Source organism: Eulemur rufifrons, chromosome 9 (assembly GCF_041146395.1).
Source record: "Eulemur rufifrons isolate Redbay chromosome 9, OSU_ERuf_1, whole genome shotgun sequence".
In the NCBI taxonomy this organism is placed as follows: Eukaryota; Metazoa; Chordata; class Mammalia; order Primates; family Lemuridae; genus Eulemur; species Eulemur rufifrons.
The window spans coordinates 26,187,913-26,207,837 of record NC_090991.1 but is presented as its reverse complement, the minus strand read 5'-3'; the positions used below and the strand labels follow the sequence as shown (position 1 = coordinate 26,207,837).

At 39.7% G+C, this 19,925-nt stretch overlaps 1 non-coding gene across 1 annotated transcript; it reads right to left on the bottom strand.

Moving 5' to 3' along the window:
* Positions 1 to 997: 997 nt before the first annotated feature.
* LOC138392693 (U6 spliceosomal RNA) lies at positions 998 to 1,106 on the bottom strand. Its single transcript, XR_011234979.1, has one exon. It is a non-coding gene; the product is annotated as a U6 spliceosomal RNA (small nuclear RNA).
* Positions 1,107 to 19,925: the final 18,819 nt, after the last annotated feature.

Here is a 19,925-nt window from a genome sequence, read left to right as displayed (position 1 = left end):
TTACTGAGTAAAGATAAATAGATATGCCAAAAGTTTTAAAGGATAAATGAAAAAATTAAATAATCAGTCTGTTATTTATTGTTACCACACATTAATAAACTTATATTTGTATTATTCCCAATTGAGTCGTTTCCCTTAGAGCATGTGCTCTCTGAGGGTAGGATTAGTGTCTTATTTGTTTCTCTATTGTTTCCAGTGTTTTCCAGAAAACCAGGATTGCCCAATATGTTCTATATTGAATTGTTTCTTGAAAACTTTGGCAGGGGAGATTATAATGGAACAAGAAGGATCACATAAGGCCAGGAGTTTGAGACCAGCCTGAGCAAGAGTGAGATCCCATCTCTACTAAAAATGGAAAAATTAGCTGGGTGTGGTGGTACACAACGGTATTCCCAGCTACTCAGGACGCTGAGGCAGGTGGATCCCTTGAGCCCAGGATTTTGAGGTTGCACTTATCTATGATGACGCCACTGCACTCTAGCTCAGGCGATAGAGCCATACCCTGTCTCAAAAATAAAATAAAATAAAATAAAATAACGGAAATCCCCAGGCCTATAGGAAATCCATTTCCAGAGTGAGAGGATCCACTCAGAACAAGGAATGGAGAAAGACCCCCACCAAGATACATGACTGTGAAACTTCAGAACAACAGAGACAAAGGGATTTTCAAAGCATCTAGAGACAAGAAAAAACACACGTAGAGGATCAAGACTCAGATTGGCTTTGAACTTCCAAATAGCAAAGCTGGAAACATGTTAGACACCAGTTAGGAGGGATTTTTATACATTCTTTTAAATGCCCGGTGATACAGAGAAACCTACTTCTTTCATGCCCAATGACAGAGAGCAATATGCTTGAATATCTTGCAAGATTACCCCTTACTTGCAAGCACATACATGAACGAAATTCTTTCAAACTACTGTCACCAAAGATGATCAGAAAAGCAAGTTCACATCTAAAGTGTTTTTTTTTTTTTTTATTTTTACTTTTATTTTTTTTATTTATGGAACGCTTCACGAATTTGCGTGTCATCCTTGCGCAGGGGCCATGCTAATCTTCTCTGTATCGTTCCAATTTTTTAGTATATGTGCTGCCGAAGCGAGCACCACATCTAAAGTTTTGTGGCTTGGTATTAACTCCCTGGTGAAAATTAAAATGAATCCCCTTGATTATTCAATTTATTCTGTGCGCCTTCGTTGCATACAATTGCAACAAGTGGAAATTGGAGGCAAAAAGTGGAAATTGTATAGCACAAAATTAATTCTCAAATGTTCCTCCAACAAAGCAAAAACTAATAATGCTTACCTCTGGTCAGCATTCATGTGGTGACCAGGGTCAGTGTGAGTGCCATGAAGCTCCATGTGGCTGGATTGTAGCTTTTTTAACATCTGGACCCTTTCAACTGTAAGTGATAGAAACTCAGCTCAATCTAGTGTAAGCAGCAAAGAGAACGCATAGGCTCCTGGAAGTGGGAAGTCCAAGGGGTGGGACCTGCTTCAAGCATAACTGGATCTAAGTGTGCAAATCATGCCATGAGATCTTTCTTTTTACCTTTCTCTTTGCCTGTCGTCTTCTATTTTTCTCTATGTGGCTCCATTTTCAGGCAGGCTCTCTCCATATGGAAGCAAAGACAGCCAGATAATAGCTCAGGCTTATGTTATTCTCATGGCTAGCAATTCCAGAGAAAAAAGTGCAGCTCTACTGTCCCAGCGTTTGCATCAATCTTTGGAAAGGATTTAGATTATGTCACTTGCTCTGTCCTTGAGCAATTGTGTGTTTCGGGGAATTAGGTAGGCTGATTGGGCAGCCTGGTTCATAAACCCATGAGATTTGTTTTAGGGCCAAATGGTTGGTATCTGCGGGGAGAGGGAGGATATAGAAGTTGTGAATCAAGCGGGTTCTGAATTTAAACCCATGTAGCTGACAGACCCACTGGAATCCCATGGAGTAGGAGGGTGATAGCTTTCAAAAGAAGAGGATCAGAGAAGACTCCTCCCCATCTCCCCTCCAAAAAATAAGAGATGACCCCGTACATGAGATTTTCTTTAGGAGGCAAAATTCTTCACACTATAGGGTACTAAATAAAATTCAATAGTTTTAAGAAGAATATACTTGAGAAAATTGTCACAATGGAGTGATAGCTGGCTGAATTAGAATATAAAAAGGAAAAAAAAAATGCAACCCATAGCATTACCCAAATTACTTGAGGTATATTACATACAAACTCTGGTTTCTAGGAGATATGTAAATGATTCACATGTATTTTTAATTTGTAAGTAAATAGTGCCAGGTTTCCAGATAGAAACTGAAGCCAAATCTTTATCCATGGAACTTCACAGAGACAGGCACATCCTAGAGAAGAACACAAATTATTCTTATCCAAATGTGGTCCAACATTGCACCTAATTTCCTGGTCATGATATTCCTACGGCCCTGGGTACTTCAGATCGGATGTGGACTTTTTCTTTTTTAAACATCTCCCTTGTTGAACTTTAGTATTGCTCTGGGACTTGATCTAATAACAACCCCAGTCTATTCAACTTGCACAGTAGAATCTTTCCGTGAGTCTGTCAGAACCTGCCTCACTTCCAACTTCTACATCCTCCCTGTCTCCACAGATGCTATCTGGTCTCTAGAACAAATCTTAGCCTCGGGAAGGCCCATCATCCAGCAACTTGGTGCACGAAGTTATACTCATTGCTAGACCACCTCTGACGTCATGGCTCCAATAACTGGGTTTCTGACTTGTCTCCAAGACCAGATTTTCTGGTAACCAGTTTGTGTAAGTATGTCTCTGTTCCCTATGCCTCAATCCCTGACTTAGGAACCTACTGAGAAGCAGAGTCTCTTAGACCTGAATGTCCTGTCTTGTCCTTGTCAGTCTCTGCTCTCATTGCACCTAGGCATACTCCACTTCAGCCTATAGATCTGACGGGTGACTCTCAATATTTGGAGATCTATGCAGGGAAACATTCCAGCTTCTTTGTGTCGAGCCAATGAGGACTCACTGCTCTCTTGGATTGTTACCTGTTGTCTCTTGGTGTACCTTCCAGAGGTAGGTTTGCTCCTAGCATCTGGACATATCTCTGCCCCTTTCTGTGGCTATTTGACCTCCACGGGGGAACAGACTTCCAGTTCTTACCTTTCTCTACAATCCCAAGGAGAGCAAGATTATCTCCTGTCCTGCTGCATTTTCTCAATATCCTGAGTTTCATTTCATGAAAAAACTACTGTTTAAGAGAGGATTTTAATTGGGTGCTGGGAAGGTAAGGCCAAGCTGGACTGTAGTAGTTTTTACGCTTCTTTTGTGCAGCTCACATAAAAAATTTATCTTCAATTTCCCTACTTATTCTGGATTTTGTCATTTTTGTCTCTCCGGCATCCTTTATCTCCCCTTCTTTTGATAACCACGTGCCCCTTACCATAGGTGAACTAATTCTTCCCCATTTCATAGGGCTTTGAGGCACAGTACTCTGACAGTCTTGGTCTCAGGGGTCAGGGATAGGCACATAACCAAGATCTGGCCAATTAGTTTCCTCTCCCTGACCAAAGTGGTTGGTTCAGAGATCAGGACCTGACCTCACAGGGTCAACCACAGACCTTCCCTAGGATTTGATATACACATGTTTGGGGAGAAAAGCTGAGGTAGTGAGGCTAAGATGTAGGCCTGGGGCTACTGGAGCTATCTTCCCCCACCTGAAGGAAGCCTGAAGAAAGCTGGAAGATACCAAGAGTCAGAGAATGAAGCCAAGCCAAGTAGAGATGAGAAATGAGAGGCAGGAGGCCAGGCGCAGTGGCTCATGCCTGTAATCCTAGCAGTCTGGGAGGCCAAGGCAGGAGGATCCCTTGAGCTCAGGAGTTCAAGACCAGCTTGAGCAAGAGCGAGACCCCGTCTCTACTAAAAATAGAAAAATTAGCCAGACGTTGTGGTGCACGCCTGTAGTCCCAGCTACTAGGGAGGCTGAGGCAGGAGGATCACTTGAGCCCAGGAGTTTGAAGCTGCAATGAGCTATGATGACGCTACTGCACTCTACCCAGGGTGACAGAGCAAGACACTGTCTCCAAAAAAAAAAAAAAAAAAAAGTCCCAATTAATGTAACTCTATTTCAAGACATTCACATATCTAACTATTAATAAAATCCATCTGCCAGAGGTCTGGGGGCTAATCCCTTCCTTATCTTTCCCTTTAAGTTCTAACCCAAGCCTTGGAAAGCAGATCTAGGAGGATTTCCTTGTAAATTGTACAGAAGCAATGTGGCTTAAGCCTGAGGCTTAAAGTAGGGCCTCCTCTAATTCCCTGCATGTCTAGGCTTTCCACACTGTCTTGAAAAAGAGTTGGTTCTGCCAGAGGGAAGGCTCCTTCAGTGAGCAGTGCATGGGATCAGGACCTGTTTCATAAACCCTGGCATCAGCAGAACAGAGAATATAGCAAGCATGGGTCATAGAGTAAGCCCCATTTTCAGTGCAGTGCTCCTACTTACTTCCTGCTTCTAATGGCTTATCCTGATGTCACCAATCAAGTAAGTCATCACCTTTCCCTGGGGTAACAGTAAGCAAGGATGGCGCAGTACGAACCTGCAAGGAGTCCATTTCTTAAAGTCTCCGTTCTTAAGTTATTAAGGAATCCCCCTTCTTGGGTTCTGATCCCCCTTTCTCAGGTCCCAGCACTTCATCCTAGTTCCTCCCAGGCTAGCCTGCCTCCCTTCCTTCCTTCCTTTCCTTTCCTTACCTTTCCCTTCCTTCCTTCCTCCCTTCCTCTTTTTTTCTTTTCTTCTTTCTTTCTCTCTCTCTCTCCCTCCCTCCCTCCCTCCCTGCCTCCCTTCCTTCCTTTCCATCCCCTTCCTTCCTCCCTGCCTCCTTTTTCCTTTCCCTTCCCTTCCCTTCCTTTCCCTTCCCTTTCCTTCCTTTCCCTCCCTCCCTCCTTTCTTTCTTTCTCTTTTCTGTCTCTCTCCCTCCCTCCTTTCCTTTATTCCTTTCTTCCTTCCTTTTGAAACAGAGTCTCACTTTGTTGCCTGGGCTAGAGTGCCATGGCGTCAGCCTAGCTCACAGCAACCTCAAACTCCTGGGCTCAAGTGATCCTCCTGCCTCAGCTTCCCAAGTAGCTGGGACTGTAGCTGGGACTACAGGCATGCGCCACCACGCCTGGCTAATTTTTTCTATTTTTAGTAGAGACGGGGTCTCGCTTTTGCTCAGGCTGGTTTCAACTCCTGGCCTCAAGTAATCCTCCCACCTCGGCCTCCCAGAATGCTAGGATTACAGGCCTGAGCCACCATATCTAGCCTCTCCCATGCTATTTTTAGTATTTTACCCCCAGGGGTCAGCATCTGGCTCAGAATGGAACAATCAGAGTCCATCGCTCCACTGTCTGAATCAATTCTTCAACCTTCAATGCCTGTTTCCTCAGATAATGCTATCTTCTAAGTCACTCTCCTCTCTCCTTCCTTAGGGCCTTTGTACAAGCTGTTCCCCCTGAATAGAATGCTTTTCCCTATCATCTTACTTGACTAGCTTTTTGTCTTCCTTGAGACTGCAACTGAAGTATGACTTTCTCAACTCCATTTACCTCCTCAGGGATGTCTCCTCTGCCCATTTTGTTTAAACCAAGACTCCCACTGTGACTCTGTCTCAGCCCCCTGTCTGTTTCACAACTAAAAGAAATGATCACTGTGTTTTAAATACAGATTGATGCAAGAAAATGAAATATGTTTATAGCTAAAAATTGGGATGAAAAAGTACACTGAACTATCTTTTAAAAATATACTTTAAGGCTGGGTACAGTGGCTCAAGCCTATAATCCCAGCACTGTTAGAGGCCAAGGCAGGAGGATCACTTGAGGGCAGGAGTTCGAGATCAGCATGAGCAAGAGCAAGACCTGTCTCTACAAAAAATAGAAAAATTAGCTGGGCATGGTGGTGCACACCTGTCATTCCAGCTACGCAGGAGCCTGAGGCAGAAGGATCAGGATCGCTTGAGCCCAGGAGTTTGAGGCTGCTGTGAGCTATACTGACACCACTGCACTTTGGCCCAGGCAACAGAGCCAGACCTTGTCTTAAAAAATATATATATATATATATATATATATATATTTATAGACACACACTCTAAAAAAATCCCAAAAATATTTTAAAACATTATATAAGAGGATATCTTCTCTTATAGAAAACAATTTTTCTTAGAGAAAATTGTTCCAAACCTGGACTGAGACAGAATACTTTTTGGAAGGTAATTTACAAGCTCCTTCTGGGAAAAGAATTGGATTCCTGGTAAAATGCTTAAGAAATTTCTTTGAACTTTAAATTAGGACTTGTTGTGGGAAAACCAATCACCTGGTCATCTAACTGAATAGAGTGACCTCGAACAAGCATTCTTTTATATCTAACCTTTTTATTTTCCTATAAAATATTTATATCAAATCTATGAATTGGTCTGCTAGAGGCCTTTTCTCTGCAGTCAGATTGTAATAAAACTTTGCAATTTGCTCATAAGTAAATTGTCTGGAAAGTTTTGCATTTTTTTTTTAAAACAAAACAGAAAAAATAACATGTTATAGTACCTTTACTTGCTATGTTTGTTCATAACTTGTTTTGGGTCTTCTCCCCACACTAGATCATAAGGTATTAAACTGTAAGCTCCAATAGGACGGGAACCAGGTTTGTATTATAATACTTGGTTTTTACCCGCAGAAACAACTGAGCATGGTACATGGAAAACAGTAGAAGCCGGAATGATATTTGTTAAATTAATAAGTAATAAGCAAACAAGGAAAACTTAAATGTGTGAACATGTGCAGACCAGATAAATTTAAACACAAATGAAAGTGCATCTTCTCTTTGCCTGTGACTAACAAACATGAAAGAAAGGGGTCCTTCCTTTTCCCCTCTCTGACCTGTAATGCGAGTGTACCTCAGCCTCTTTGGTCCTCTCTGACTCTCTAGGAAGGCTACTCTCAAATGTCATCTCATCCAAGCAACACAAATCCCACTACAAAAATATTGGTGAGTAACGACTTTGTTTTTTAGAGACAGAGTCTCCAAAAGTGAGGAGTGCCATGGCATCAGCCTAGCTCACAGCAACCTCAAACTCCTGCCTCAGCCTCCCAAGTAGCTGGGACTACAGGCATGCACCACCATGCCCAGCTAAATTTTTTTTTTCTGTGTTTTTGGTAGAGATGGGGTCTTGCTCTTGCTCAGGCTGGTCTCCTGAGCTCAAGAGATCCTCCTGCCTCCGCCTCCCAAAGTGCTAGGATTACAGGCGTGAGCCACCATGCCCCACCGGTAATGACATTTTTTACTGAAGGTTTCAAGGGGGACAGAAGAGGGGCTTGTGCAATACACCACTAGCAGCACCTTTTAAATACCTACTTGAGGCCGGGCGTGGTGGCTCATGCCTGTAATCCTAGCACTCTGGGAGGCCGAGGCGGGTGGATCGCTCAAGGTCAGGAGTTCGAGACCAGCCTGAGCAAGAGCGAGACCCCGTCTCTACTAAAAAATAGAAACAAATTATCTGGCCAACTAAAAATATATAGAGAAAAAATTAGCCGGGCATGGTGGCGCATACCTGTAGTCCCAGCTACTCGGGAGGCTGAGGCAGGAGGATCACTTAAGCCCAGGAGTTTGAGGTTGCTGTGAGCGAGGCTGACGCCACGGCACTCTAGCCTGGGCAACAGAGCGAGACTCTGTCTCAAAAAGAAAAAAAAAAAAAAATATCTACTTGAAGGATTTCTCTCTCTGAAGTTTCTTGCCTTAAGCAGCAGCCTCACATCTTTCTCTCAAATCTGTTCAGCCTCCCTTCCTGTCTTTGACACTCATACGTCCTCTCCTCCTTCTCCTCCTCCTCTTCCCCTCCATGATCTTCCCTTAGGTCTCTTTCCACTTCTAATGTGGAACAAGTGGCCCTCTTTTGGCTCCTTCAGTTTGTATCCCTACCTGCTCAGTACGTACTCTCACTGAAGAAAAGCTTTTCTTCAGGAAACACAACTAATAGAATATGGGAGAAAGGAAGGAATGACAAATAACTAATCATTTTTCTTTTTCATATTCCATCTGTCTGAAATTGCACAAGGGGAGGCATTAATTGAGTGTGCAATACAGTAGAGAATATACCACAATATGAAGGCTGCACTCAAGGAGTCTGCAGGGATAGTATCTTGCACCTAGACAGATTGTCCTTTGGGGCACTAAAAGGATTAAATGATTTGCCTTGGCTTTTGTACTTCTTTAGTGCCAAAACATAATAACTAATTATAAGTCATTAAGAATTCAATTTGTTAAAGCTTCTCTGTGTAACTTCTAAAAGAATGCATTGGAAATACCCTCTGTATTATTTTTAACTCACTTAATGCTCTCTCATTTAAAGTGTCTTTTATTGTCTTCAGATGCAACGTTTCTCCATTAAAAAAAAATATATTGCTAAATCCCTGATTGTACTTAAGTAAGTGATCAGAATGCAATAGGCCTCTTATGGGCCTTCCCTCTGCCAGTGTGGGCTGCCAATCATACGAATATAGGTCTAGGGATGCTGGAGAAGGAATTTTCAGCATTACACCATTCAAGCAAATGTTCAATGTCCAACCAAATAGCTAATTCTATATATGGGACAAAAATAGATGGGATGTGTTATTTGTGGTTCAGCTTGTGCTTGCTTTTTTTTTTTTTTTGACTTAGCAAAGAACTGATTTCATTTTTATATCCTGCTCTATTCTCTACAGTGACTCAAAAACACAGTATAGAAACTTTAAAAATAGAATCTGTTATTTCCAGTGGCCCCCAAATGGATATTTAAAAGAGTCTGGAAGTGAAATATAATGCAATTCATTGTAGCACTGCTTTTAGTATAATTTGGGTCTTTTTTTTTTTTTTTTTTTTTTTTTTTTTTTGTTGAGACAGAGTCTCACTTTGTTGCCCAGGCTAGAGTGAGTGCCGTGGCGTCAGCTTAGCTCACAGCAACCTCAAACTCCTGGGCTCAAGCGATCCTACTGCCTCAGCCTCCCGAGTAGCTGGGACTACAGGCATGCGCCACTATGCCCAGCTAATTTTTTCTATATAGATTTTTAGGTGTCCATATAATGTCTTTCTGTTTTTTTTTTAGTAGAGACGGGGTCTCGCTCAGGCTGGTCTCGAACTCCTGACCTTGAGCAATCCACCCGCCTCGGCCTCCCAGAGTGCTATTTGGGTCTTTATAGAAGACACACTTTTTTTTTTTTTTTTTTTTTTACTGATTATAAAAGTAATATGTCTATTGTGACAAAAATTTTAAACGCATGAAATAAAAATCAGTAATCCCAAAACCCAAAGATAATTACTATCGACATTTTGGGATATTTTGTTTCAGTCTTTTTTTTTCTACAGACAGGACCAGTTACAAGGGTATCCAACCTGCGCTGTCATACACAGGGCCCATGTTCAGAAGGGTCCCACACTTGGTTTGAGGCTCTATTGTTGCTTTATTTATTTATTTATTTATTTTTGAGACAGTCTTCTGTCGCCTGCCTAGAGTGCAGTGACATCGTCATAGCTCACTGCAACCTCAAACTTCTGGGCGCAAGCGATCTTCCAGACTCAGCCTCCTGAGTAGCTGGGACTACAGGCACACACCACCATGCTCGGCTAATTTTTTCTATTGTCAGTTACTCAGATAATTTTTTTCTATTTTTAGTAGAGACAGGTCTCACTCTTGTTCAGGCTGGTCTTGAACCCATGACCTCAAGCCATGCACCTGCCTCAGCCTCCCAGAGTGCCAGGATTACAGGCAAGAGCCACCATGCCTGGCCACTTTTAAGCAAGGGATACTTCATTTTCATTTTGCACTGGGCCCAGCAAATTATGTAGCCAGTACTGTTTACAGATGATGCACATATTATATAAATATATATAATCTGTATCATTAAAATTCTTTGTAAATGTTTTTAATGTTTGCATAATATTTCATCATATGGAAATATAATGACTTAACTGAGTCCCTATTTTTGGCACCTAGATTGTTTAAAACTTTGTATTGTTATTAATGATAAGGAACCTCTTTTTACAGTAATTTAAAAATTATGTTTCTGACTATTTCCTTAAAATAACATTCCAGGGAAATTGAAGGGATAAAGGGATATGAACACTTTTGGATCTTTGTATTTAAATTGCCAAATAGCTTTCCAGAAAGATTAACACCACCAGCAGAGGGTAGGAAATTCTCTCTTCATACCCTCAGCAGCAAAGAATATTATAATTTTAAAAGATTTGGTAATTAAGTTAAAATATTATCCAATGATTTGACTTTTCATTTCTTGGACTACTAGTAAAGTAGGTTTTTAAAAAATGTATGTATCAGTCATTTTTATTTCTTCTTGGAATTGCCCTCAGAATTCAAACTTCTCAACATGGTTTTTAAGGCCCTTGGTGTCCTAACACTCCAGCTTTATCTTCTACCACTTCTCTCCTCCCCATCCCACCACCCTATTCTAAGCTCTAGCCATACTGAATTTTATTCAATTCCTAGAATTCGTCATGCTTTCTCTTGCTTCTGAAACTTTAAACATTCCATATACTATCTCTGGACATCTCTTCCAGTATCTCTTGACTGGTTAACTTCTATTTGTCCTCCGGTTGTCAGCTTAAACATCCCTTCCCCTCAAAACCTTCCCTGATCCCCAAATTAGATTGGGTGCCCCTGCTAGGGGCTCCCAAATCATCTTCCTCTTCTTCTTCCTCCTCCTCCTCTTTCTCCTTCTCCTCCTTCTTCTCTCCTCTTCCTTTCTCAGCAAACTTTTAATTTTGGAATAACTTTAGATTTGCAGAAGGGCTGCAAGATAGTACAGTGTTCCCATATATGCTTCACCCAGCTTTCCCAATGTTAACATGTTATATAACCATGGCATATTTGTCAAAACTAAGACATGAATATAGCTATGATAATATTGATACTATTAACCAAACTACAGACCTTATTCAGACTTCACTAATTTTTCCATCATGTCCTTATGCTGTTCCAGGGTCCAATCCAAGATATAATATTGCACTTAGTTATCATGTCTCCTTTGTCTCTTGTACTTCATATCTTATAGTACATACTATATTTTATTCTAATTGCCTCCCCTTCTAGCATATAAGTTCTGTGAGAGCAGGGACTGCTTATTTTTTTTACCATTGCAACCCCAGTTCTTACGATGTCCACAGTAAGCAGGTGGTTTATATGACTAAATGTAAAGCAAGATTTTTCCTTACAGAACTTCTCAAAAAGCGGGCACCACCTTTCATTTAAATTCTTACAAAATCTCTTATGTTGTGGCACATTCTCTCAGTTATTTTATTTAGAGCAATAACATACCCTCCAAGGACCACACATTAGCCTGAAATGACCTCGTTGAATGCTCAGTGCGTGCTTGTAGACAGCATCTGGTGGAACCAGTAAAAATGGAGACAAAGACATTTGAAAACATTTAGTAATGTGCATTTTGAGGGCTGTGACCTCACAGTAGTAAGGGCTTGATGTCCTTGTAAACAGGTTTTAAAAGTAGATGGGGGTGGGGAAGAGATGGAGACTAAAGGACAAGGCCGATTATAAAGTTCAGTTTAAAAAGCATTTCGGCTATTCAGGGAAGTACATTCGTGATCAAAGCTACTGTTATCTCTTGCCTGGAACTGCTGCACTAGCCCCTAAATGGTGTCTCTGAACCCTCTCCTATCCATCTACAATCTGCTCTCCAGCAACATCCAGAGTGATCTTTTCAAAATTCAAATCTACTTAAAAATCTACACTAGTTTTCCAATTGATCTCTGGATAAAGATCAAAATCCCTACAACCTACAAAACTTCAAATGCTCAGTCTCCTGCCTTATCTTTCCAGCCTCAGACTGCAAATCTCAGCCCAAGCCTCACTCCTCCAAGTATATGCTCTAAGCATACAACTGAGCTTTTCTTAATAGCTCTTGATAAGGTTTTAGTTGTAACTCTGTAAACTCTGTGAGGGCAAGATTCATGTCAATTTTTGCTCACCTTTGTATTTCCAACACCTGGCAGAGCACCTGGGACAGGTAATTTGTATACACTTGTAATTATTTGAAGAACATGAATAAACGAGACCCTTCAGTGGAGAGTGAACTATCTACCTAGTGGTCTAGTAGAGTAAAGTTTAGCATTTGTACTTTTTGGTTTCTGGGACTCCAAACTTTACTTGAAGTCCTGGCATCATGAGAATTGACCATCCAATTTGGTTCAGACCAATCAGCCCTGCCATTCTGGGGTCAAATCCCTGTCTAGCTTAAGTAATGTCTTATTTGGAGATCCTCATTTTTAGATGTCTATGTCAAGCTGGTCATCAATAACTGACACCTGTGATCTGATTCTCTGAAAAGTCCTTCACCTCCACCTAATTTCAACCCGATATATACCACATGGGGATTCTCCCCCTCAGTTCTCTTCGCCACCAATGATGTGGGTCCTTTCTAAGAACCAAGTTCTTGCTGTGGTTAAGGGCATTTCAGGTGCCCTGTTTGGAAATGATGGCTCAGTTTCCAGTATTGGAACCTCACACAGAGAGGGAACATAAAAACTTGGTGCAGCACAGTGCCAGGACGGTGCCTGGCTAATATGGTATACGGTTGGAAAGCAAAGTCTATATATTTTCAGCATTGTATTCCTTGAAATATTTAGCACAGTTCTGGCATAGAGTAAGCAAATGATTATTTACTGAATTTAAACTTTTATTTTTATTACCATAGGTACTTTTTGGACAAAATCTTCTGACTCCTCAAAATTCCTAAATCACAAATACATGTTTAATTCAGCCATTTTGAAACTACATTTATGCACCCGTTGATTTTTAAAAAATAAAATATCTAGTCTTAGACAAGTTTATCTAACCTCTCAGAGCCTCAGTATAAAATGGTTATTCCTCTAAAAAATGTGGCATTCATGAATCTTTTGTTCAGTGTTCAATTGTTAAAATAATAACAATTTTTATTTCTTAGCACTTGTTGGTGCAAGAACTTTAAGAACATAAATCATCTAGTACACGACCAGACACATGGTAGTATTTAAGAAATTGTTGGTTATTCAATTAAGAAATTAACAATTTTTTTAAGACTAGTCAAGTGCAGTAAAGGAATCAACAATTTTTAAGGTTGATCTGAAATTAGGTTAATTGTTCATGTAAAGAATGTGCTACTTATTTGTTAACAGCATTTGTTGTTAGTTATTTCCTATAAGGAAACCATGATATCATCACAAGATCTTTTCCTTAATTGGTTTTATTAAGATATAATTTGCATGTAATTAAATTCACTAATTTTCCATGTATAATTTTTGACAAATGCATACAGTAACTACCACCACAATCAATATGTAGAATATTTCCATCACTGTAAAAAGTTCCCTTATACCTCTTTAAAGTCAATTTCCTCCTTTCATCCTCAGCCCCTGACTACTTACTTGTTTTCTGCAAAAGACACTTTTTATTTATTAAGCAAATATTTATATGAGGGCCTTTTATTTGGAAGTTCTTGAGCTAGATGCTTCACAGAATACAGAGATGAGTAAGACTCAATTTGTGTCCTTAAATAGCTTAAAATCTAAATCTAGTCTTAGATAATTTTGAGGTTACTCTGTCAGTCAATATGAGACTGAATTTCAAGATGAATTATGCCCACTAAAGAAAATAAGGAAGAAAAAATACTGCAAATGCTTCCTAAACTTTTAGAACACTGAACAAAAGAATCATGACTGCCACTAATTATGATTTCTTTAAAAAGGCACAAATTCAGATCACAGGATGTTCCAGATAATTTTTAAAAAGTAAACTCTTTTTAAAATTAAGTAACACACATACTGGAAAGAAAAAAGTATAGAAATCATAAGTGCACAGCTTGATCTTTCCAGATTATTTAATGTCAACCTAGACCAGCTCTATGTGATCAATACAGTAGAAAAGTGACATCCTAAATTTTTTTGTTTAGACAGAATACTTATATCATTGAAAGAAAGAAAGAGATAAGAAAATAACGTTCTGCAATGGCTCACAAAGAACTGTGGGGATAAGTAGTGAGAAAATGGATGGCACATTAAAATTCATGAGGAAATGCTGTTTAAGTTCCATGAATAACAAAGCGATTATTATGCAGGATCAGGTTTTTCTTTCATCATTACAGAAAGACACAAAATCATTATCGTGATCTGCCATGTGTTTTTCCTTTGTTATTAGATGCTGGGACAGGCCTATTAAATGTTCTGTGTTACCCAGGAGAATGGTTACGGTGCTGAGTAATGGTGGTCATGATGTACGTGGTTTTCTATGGTCCTAATTATAAGTCCTTTTAGACCAGAGGAGAGGAACAAATTAAATAGAAGGGCAGAATGGCTGGGTGGGCATTTTCTTGTGATTGCAAAGAACTGAGTCTATTCTTAACCTTTCTGCCCCTTACTTTATGCTTTACGCCTGTCATTTTCAGAACAGACAAAGCTGGTATTTGCGTTTGGAGCCTCCTTGGTCAATACAGTGGAGACTATGGTTGCTTTCAAAAGGGGTAATAGTGCAAACTGAGGAAGGGCATTAATGTCTGGAAAAAAAACATAATGTGCAAAAATAATCCTATAATAATGTATATAGTAAGGTCAAGAATTTACTCACATTATAATTCCAATATGCAAAGAAAATATTTCTTTTTATTTTCTATGATGGACCAATTTTTCCTTGCAAACTTCTACCTTACTCTGTAATGGGAGGAAAAAAACCAACCCAAACTTTAAACTTGTCAGCTCAAGGTAACAACCCTTTTTGGTTTAAATAAATAGTTGCTTTAGACTGGGTGCAGCGGCTCACACTTGTAATGCTAGCACTTGGGAGGCTGAGGTGGAAGGATCGCTTGAGGCCAGGAGTTCAAGACCAGCCTGGACAACACAGCAAGACCCCTGGCTCTACAAAAAATAAGAAAAGTTAGCCAGGCATGATGGTGTGCAGGATTGCTGGAGTTTGAGGCTGCAGTGAGCTATGGTTGCGTCACTGTATTCCAGCCTGGGTGACAGAGTGAGACTCCATCTCTGAAAAAATAAAATAATAAAATAAAAGTGTATGTCCCTTCCTTGGCTAAATTTTTCGCCTATGAAAAAATGGTGCTAGAACAATTTGACATCTATCTAGCTATATAAAAACCTTGACTGATACCTTGTACCATTTAAAAAACAACAACTCAAATGTTTTTTGATTATAGATCTAAATGTAAAGCCTAAAACTATAAAAACACTTGAAGAAAACATATGAGAAGATCCTTATGACATTGGATTAGGCAAAAATTTCTAAGATACTACACTAAAAGCATAATTCATAAAAGAAAGAAAACATTTGCTGCTAAATATGTTACAATGAAAAAAAGAAAAAAATTAATAAACTGAACTTCATCAAAATTAAGAACTTCTCTTTGAAAGACACAACTAAGAAAATTAAAACACAAGACACAGACTAGGCTAAAATAGTTGCAAAGCACATATCTGATAAAGGATTTGTATCCAGAATGCATAAGGAACTCTCAAAACTCAGTAATAAGACAATAAGCAACCCTTCCCCCCCCACACACATACAAGTGGGCAAAAGATACATGGTCTGGGTGCCATGGATCCTGCCTGTAATCTTAACACTCTGGGAGTGTTAGGCAGGAGGCAGGAGAATCCCTTGAGCTCAGGAGTTTGAGACCAGCCTGAGCAAGAGCGAGACCCCGTCTCTACTAAAAATAGAAAGAAATTATCTGGCCAACTAAAATATATATAGAAAAAATTAGCCGGGCATGGTGGCGCATGCCTGTAGTCCCAGCTACCTGGGAGGCTGAGGTGGTAGGATCGCTTCAGCCCAGGAGTTTGAGGTTGCTGTGAGCTAGGCTGATGCCACGGCACTCACTCTAGCCCGGGCAACAAAGCGACACTCTGTCTCAAAAAAAAAAAAAAAAAAAAGAAAAAGAAAAATTAGCCGGGCATCGTGGCACACACCTGTAGTCCCAGCTACTCAGGAGGCTGAGGCAGGAGGATTGCTTGAGCCCAGGAGTTTGAGGTTGCTGTAAGCTAGGCTGATGCTATAGCACTCTGGCCTGGGCAACAGAATGAGACTCTGTCTCAAACAAAACAAAACAAAACAAAACACAACACAACACACAAAGAAGATACATGAACTACAAATAAGTACATAAAAAGATGTTCAACATCATTGTCATAGAGATATGCAAATTGAAACTGTAATGAGATACCACTATCACCTACTAGAATGGCTAAAACAAACAAACACACTGACAATATCAAGTCCTAGCAAGGATGCAGAGCAACTGGAATTTTCATAAGTGGCTAATAAAAGTCCAAAATGGTCCAGCCATCTTGGAAAAACAGTTTGGCAGTTTCTTACAAACATACATTTATCATTTGACCCAGCAATTCCATGCCTAGTTATTTATTCAAGAGAAATGACAACTTATGTCACTCAAAACCTGTATGTGAATGCTTTATGCATAATCACCAAAAACTGAAAATAACATAAATGTCTCTCAGCTAATAAATTGATAAGCAAACTGTGGTATATCCATACAAAGGAATACTACTCAATAATAAAAAGGACTAAACTTTGATACACACTACAACTTGGATGAATCTCAAACAATTATGCTGAATGTAAGAAGCCAGACCAAAAAAGGGTATGTACTATACAATTACATTCATATAACATTTTTGGAGAGGGAAAACCATAGAAACAGAAAACAAATCAATGGTTGTCAGACCCTGGAGGTGAAGGAAGGCATTGACCACAAAGGGGCACAGGGAATTTATAACAGTGATGAAACCACTTTATATCTTAATTATAGTGGTGGTTACACAACCATATGCATTTGTCAAAAGTCATAAAACTATTCACAAAAACTATAATCATTTGGAAATTATGCCTTAATAAACATGACCACTCCTCAAAGACTTTTTATAATGCTTATCACAGATTTTAATGGTGATGCTTATAAATGTAAGCTCCTTTTGTTCTCCTATGAAAAAATTATATAACTGAGAAATCAATAAGGACTATAAAAATTAAGATATTAAAAGGAAAAGCATCTACAATACAGAATCTATGCCTTAAGATAAGTACTACTAAATATATACAGTAAATGATTATGTTTCAGCCTTTTTCACTTTTTGATTTTATGAGTTAAATGTCAATGAAAGTTTTTTTTCCCTCAGAGAACTAGTACTGTTTCATTTTTCTTTTAAATAATGTTGAGGCTGAGGTTTCTCACATAAACCCAGCTTGCCACCTTCAGGCAACTGAAAGATTTACAGAGAACATGGCTCTGTAAATGAGATAGAACATTAATACTGGATCTTTCTCAATAATCCATAAGTAATAATATCTTGGTCACTCTATGAGTGCCTTTGTGAAATTTGCTCTACCTAGACTCTTTCCCTAGTATTTACTTGAATCTTCCCAACTTTCAAAGCTCAGTTCCAATGCCACTAACCCCAAGAAGCCTTCCCTGCTCACTTTAGATAGTTTTTCCTCTAAATATTTTATCTCCTTGATTCATGAAAATCTCATTAAAGGTAATGACTATGTCTTACATGTATTTTTATGCCTCTGTGTGGCTACTAAAAAGGGTGTATATAGACTGGAGTGGTGGAACAAGCCTATAGTCCTAGCGCTTTGGGAGGCTGAGGCAGGAGAATCACTTGTGCCTAGGAGTTCAAGACTAGCCTGAGCAACATAGCATGACCTCATCTCTACCAAAAAAAAAAAAAAAAAATTAGCTAGGCATGATGATATGTGCCTATAGTCCTAGCTACTTAGGAGGCTGAGATAGGAGGATCAAGATGGCTCACACCTGTAATCCTAGCACTCTGGGAGGCCAAGACAGGAGGATCGATTGAGTCCAGGAGTTTGAGGTTGCAGTGAGATACGATGACACTACTGCACTCTAGGGGCAACAGAGCAAGACCGTGAAAAACAAAGGGCATGCATATAATAGTCGTGCATTCTAATATTAACTGAATGAATACATGAATGAATAAAAGGAAGCTAGAGTACATATTGGGCTTTCATTTGGAAGAGGCCCTATTTTACCAGTAGATTAATGGGGATTCTATACATTTATTAAGGTTTATATGCATACATGTAAAGTGACAATTTTCATTGACAATGACTAGAAGTGTCTCAATCTCTATTAAGCTCTCAATCAAATAAAATCATTGATAAATGGATTAATGACTGCTTGGTGACTGGTCTTGTGATAATTACTCAAATCTTAATATCTGGATTCTATTTTTTTTTTAGACTAGTAAAGTGCAGTAGTGGGAAGAGGGAAAGTAGTGGAACAAGGAGTTCAATCTGTAACCGACTGTGCACAATCAAGTCACAGTCAATAATTCACTACCTTTGGACCAGCCAATATCTAGATTCTTAAAACCTAAGATTAAAAAAAGAGAAAAAAGCGTGATGATGACATTTTTTACTTTTGGACTGAAAGTTACATAACTTCTCTAAATTTTATGATATGGCCATTTAATAATTTTCCTCTTAATTCTCAAATTGCTAATACCCTATGAACATGTTAATAGGATATTGAACAGTGGCATGCAGTCCAACACTACCTGACTCATAGTACAAGCTCCCCTCCCTCTCTTTTGAGACTTCTAAGTGACAAACTCATTGTAGGTTTCTTTTTAGGTCTCGCTCTGTCACCCAGGCTAGACTACAGTTAGCTCACTGCAGCCTCAAACTCCTGGGCTCAAGTAATCCTCCCACCTCAGTCTCCTGAGTAGCTGGGACTAAGGTACACACCCCCATGGCTAATTTTTAAAAACCTGTTGTAGACATGGAGTCTCACTATGTTACCCAAGCTGGTCTCAAATTCCTGGCCTCAAGTGATCCTCCTGTCTTGGCATCCTAAAATGTTGGGATTAAAAGTGTGAGCCACCACACCCAGCTCTTGGTTTTTGTTTCTGATTTATTTTTATTTTTTAATTATTTAATTATTTATTTATTTTAGAGACAGGGTCTCACTCTGTCGCCCAGGCTTGAGTGCAGTTGCACAATCACAGCTCACTGGAACCTTAAAGTCCTGGGCTCAAACTATGTTCCCACCTCAGCCTCCCTGGTAGCTAGGACTACAGGTATGAGCCACCATGCCAGGCCTGTTTCTGATTTATTTTTAAAGGGGAAGAGGGTGGTCCATACTTGAGGATGGCTCATCTTTGAATCTCTTCCTTTAGAAAATTCTAACAAAAGATCCCCTTTCCTTTGCCCACTTTGAGGGCTCCTTATCACTTCTGTCAATCCTTCCTTTCTCATTGCATTCTCCCCTCTCTCTGTCCTCTCCCTGGGCCCAGGCTTATCTGTCTGATAGAGGAAATAACCAATACTTTGAACATGCACAGGAGGCTCTCATTTTGGCCCTTAGGTCAGCAGTGTCCTTGGAGATATATATATATATTTAGACAGGGTCTCCCTCTGTTGCCCAGAGGTTGGAGTGCAGTAGCACTATCACAGCTGACTACAACCTCCAACTCTTGGGCTCAAGCAATTCTCCTGGCTCATCCTCTCAAGTAATTAGGACCATGGTTGTGTGCTACCAGAACCAGCTAATTTTAAAATTATTTGTAGAGAAAGAGTCTCGAAATGTTGTCCAGACTGGCCTTGAACTCCTGGCCTCAAGTGATCCTCCCACCTCAGCCTCCCACCGTGCTGGTATTACAGGCATGACCCACAGTGCCCAGCCAGCCTTGGATTTTTGTTTCTGCTTTGGTGAGGGCTGGGTAGAAGAAAGGCCCTTGGTTTATTAGTGAGATAGAAAAAGGAAACAATCAGACTCATATCTTGGGATACAAATCTGCCACAAATGCAAATTCATTATATAATACCCGTCTTGACTAAAAGTTTGTTTTCTTTCCTCCAACCTGGCTTCCTTTCTCAAAATGTGAACTTGC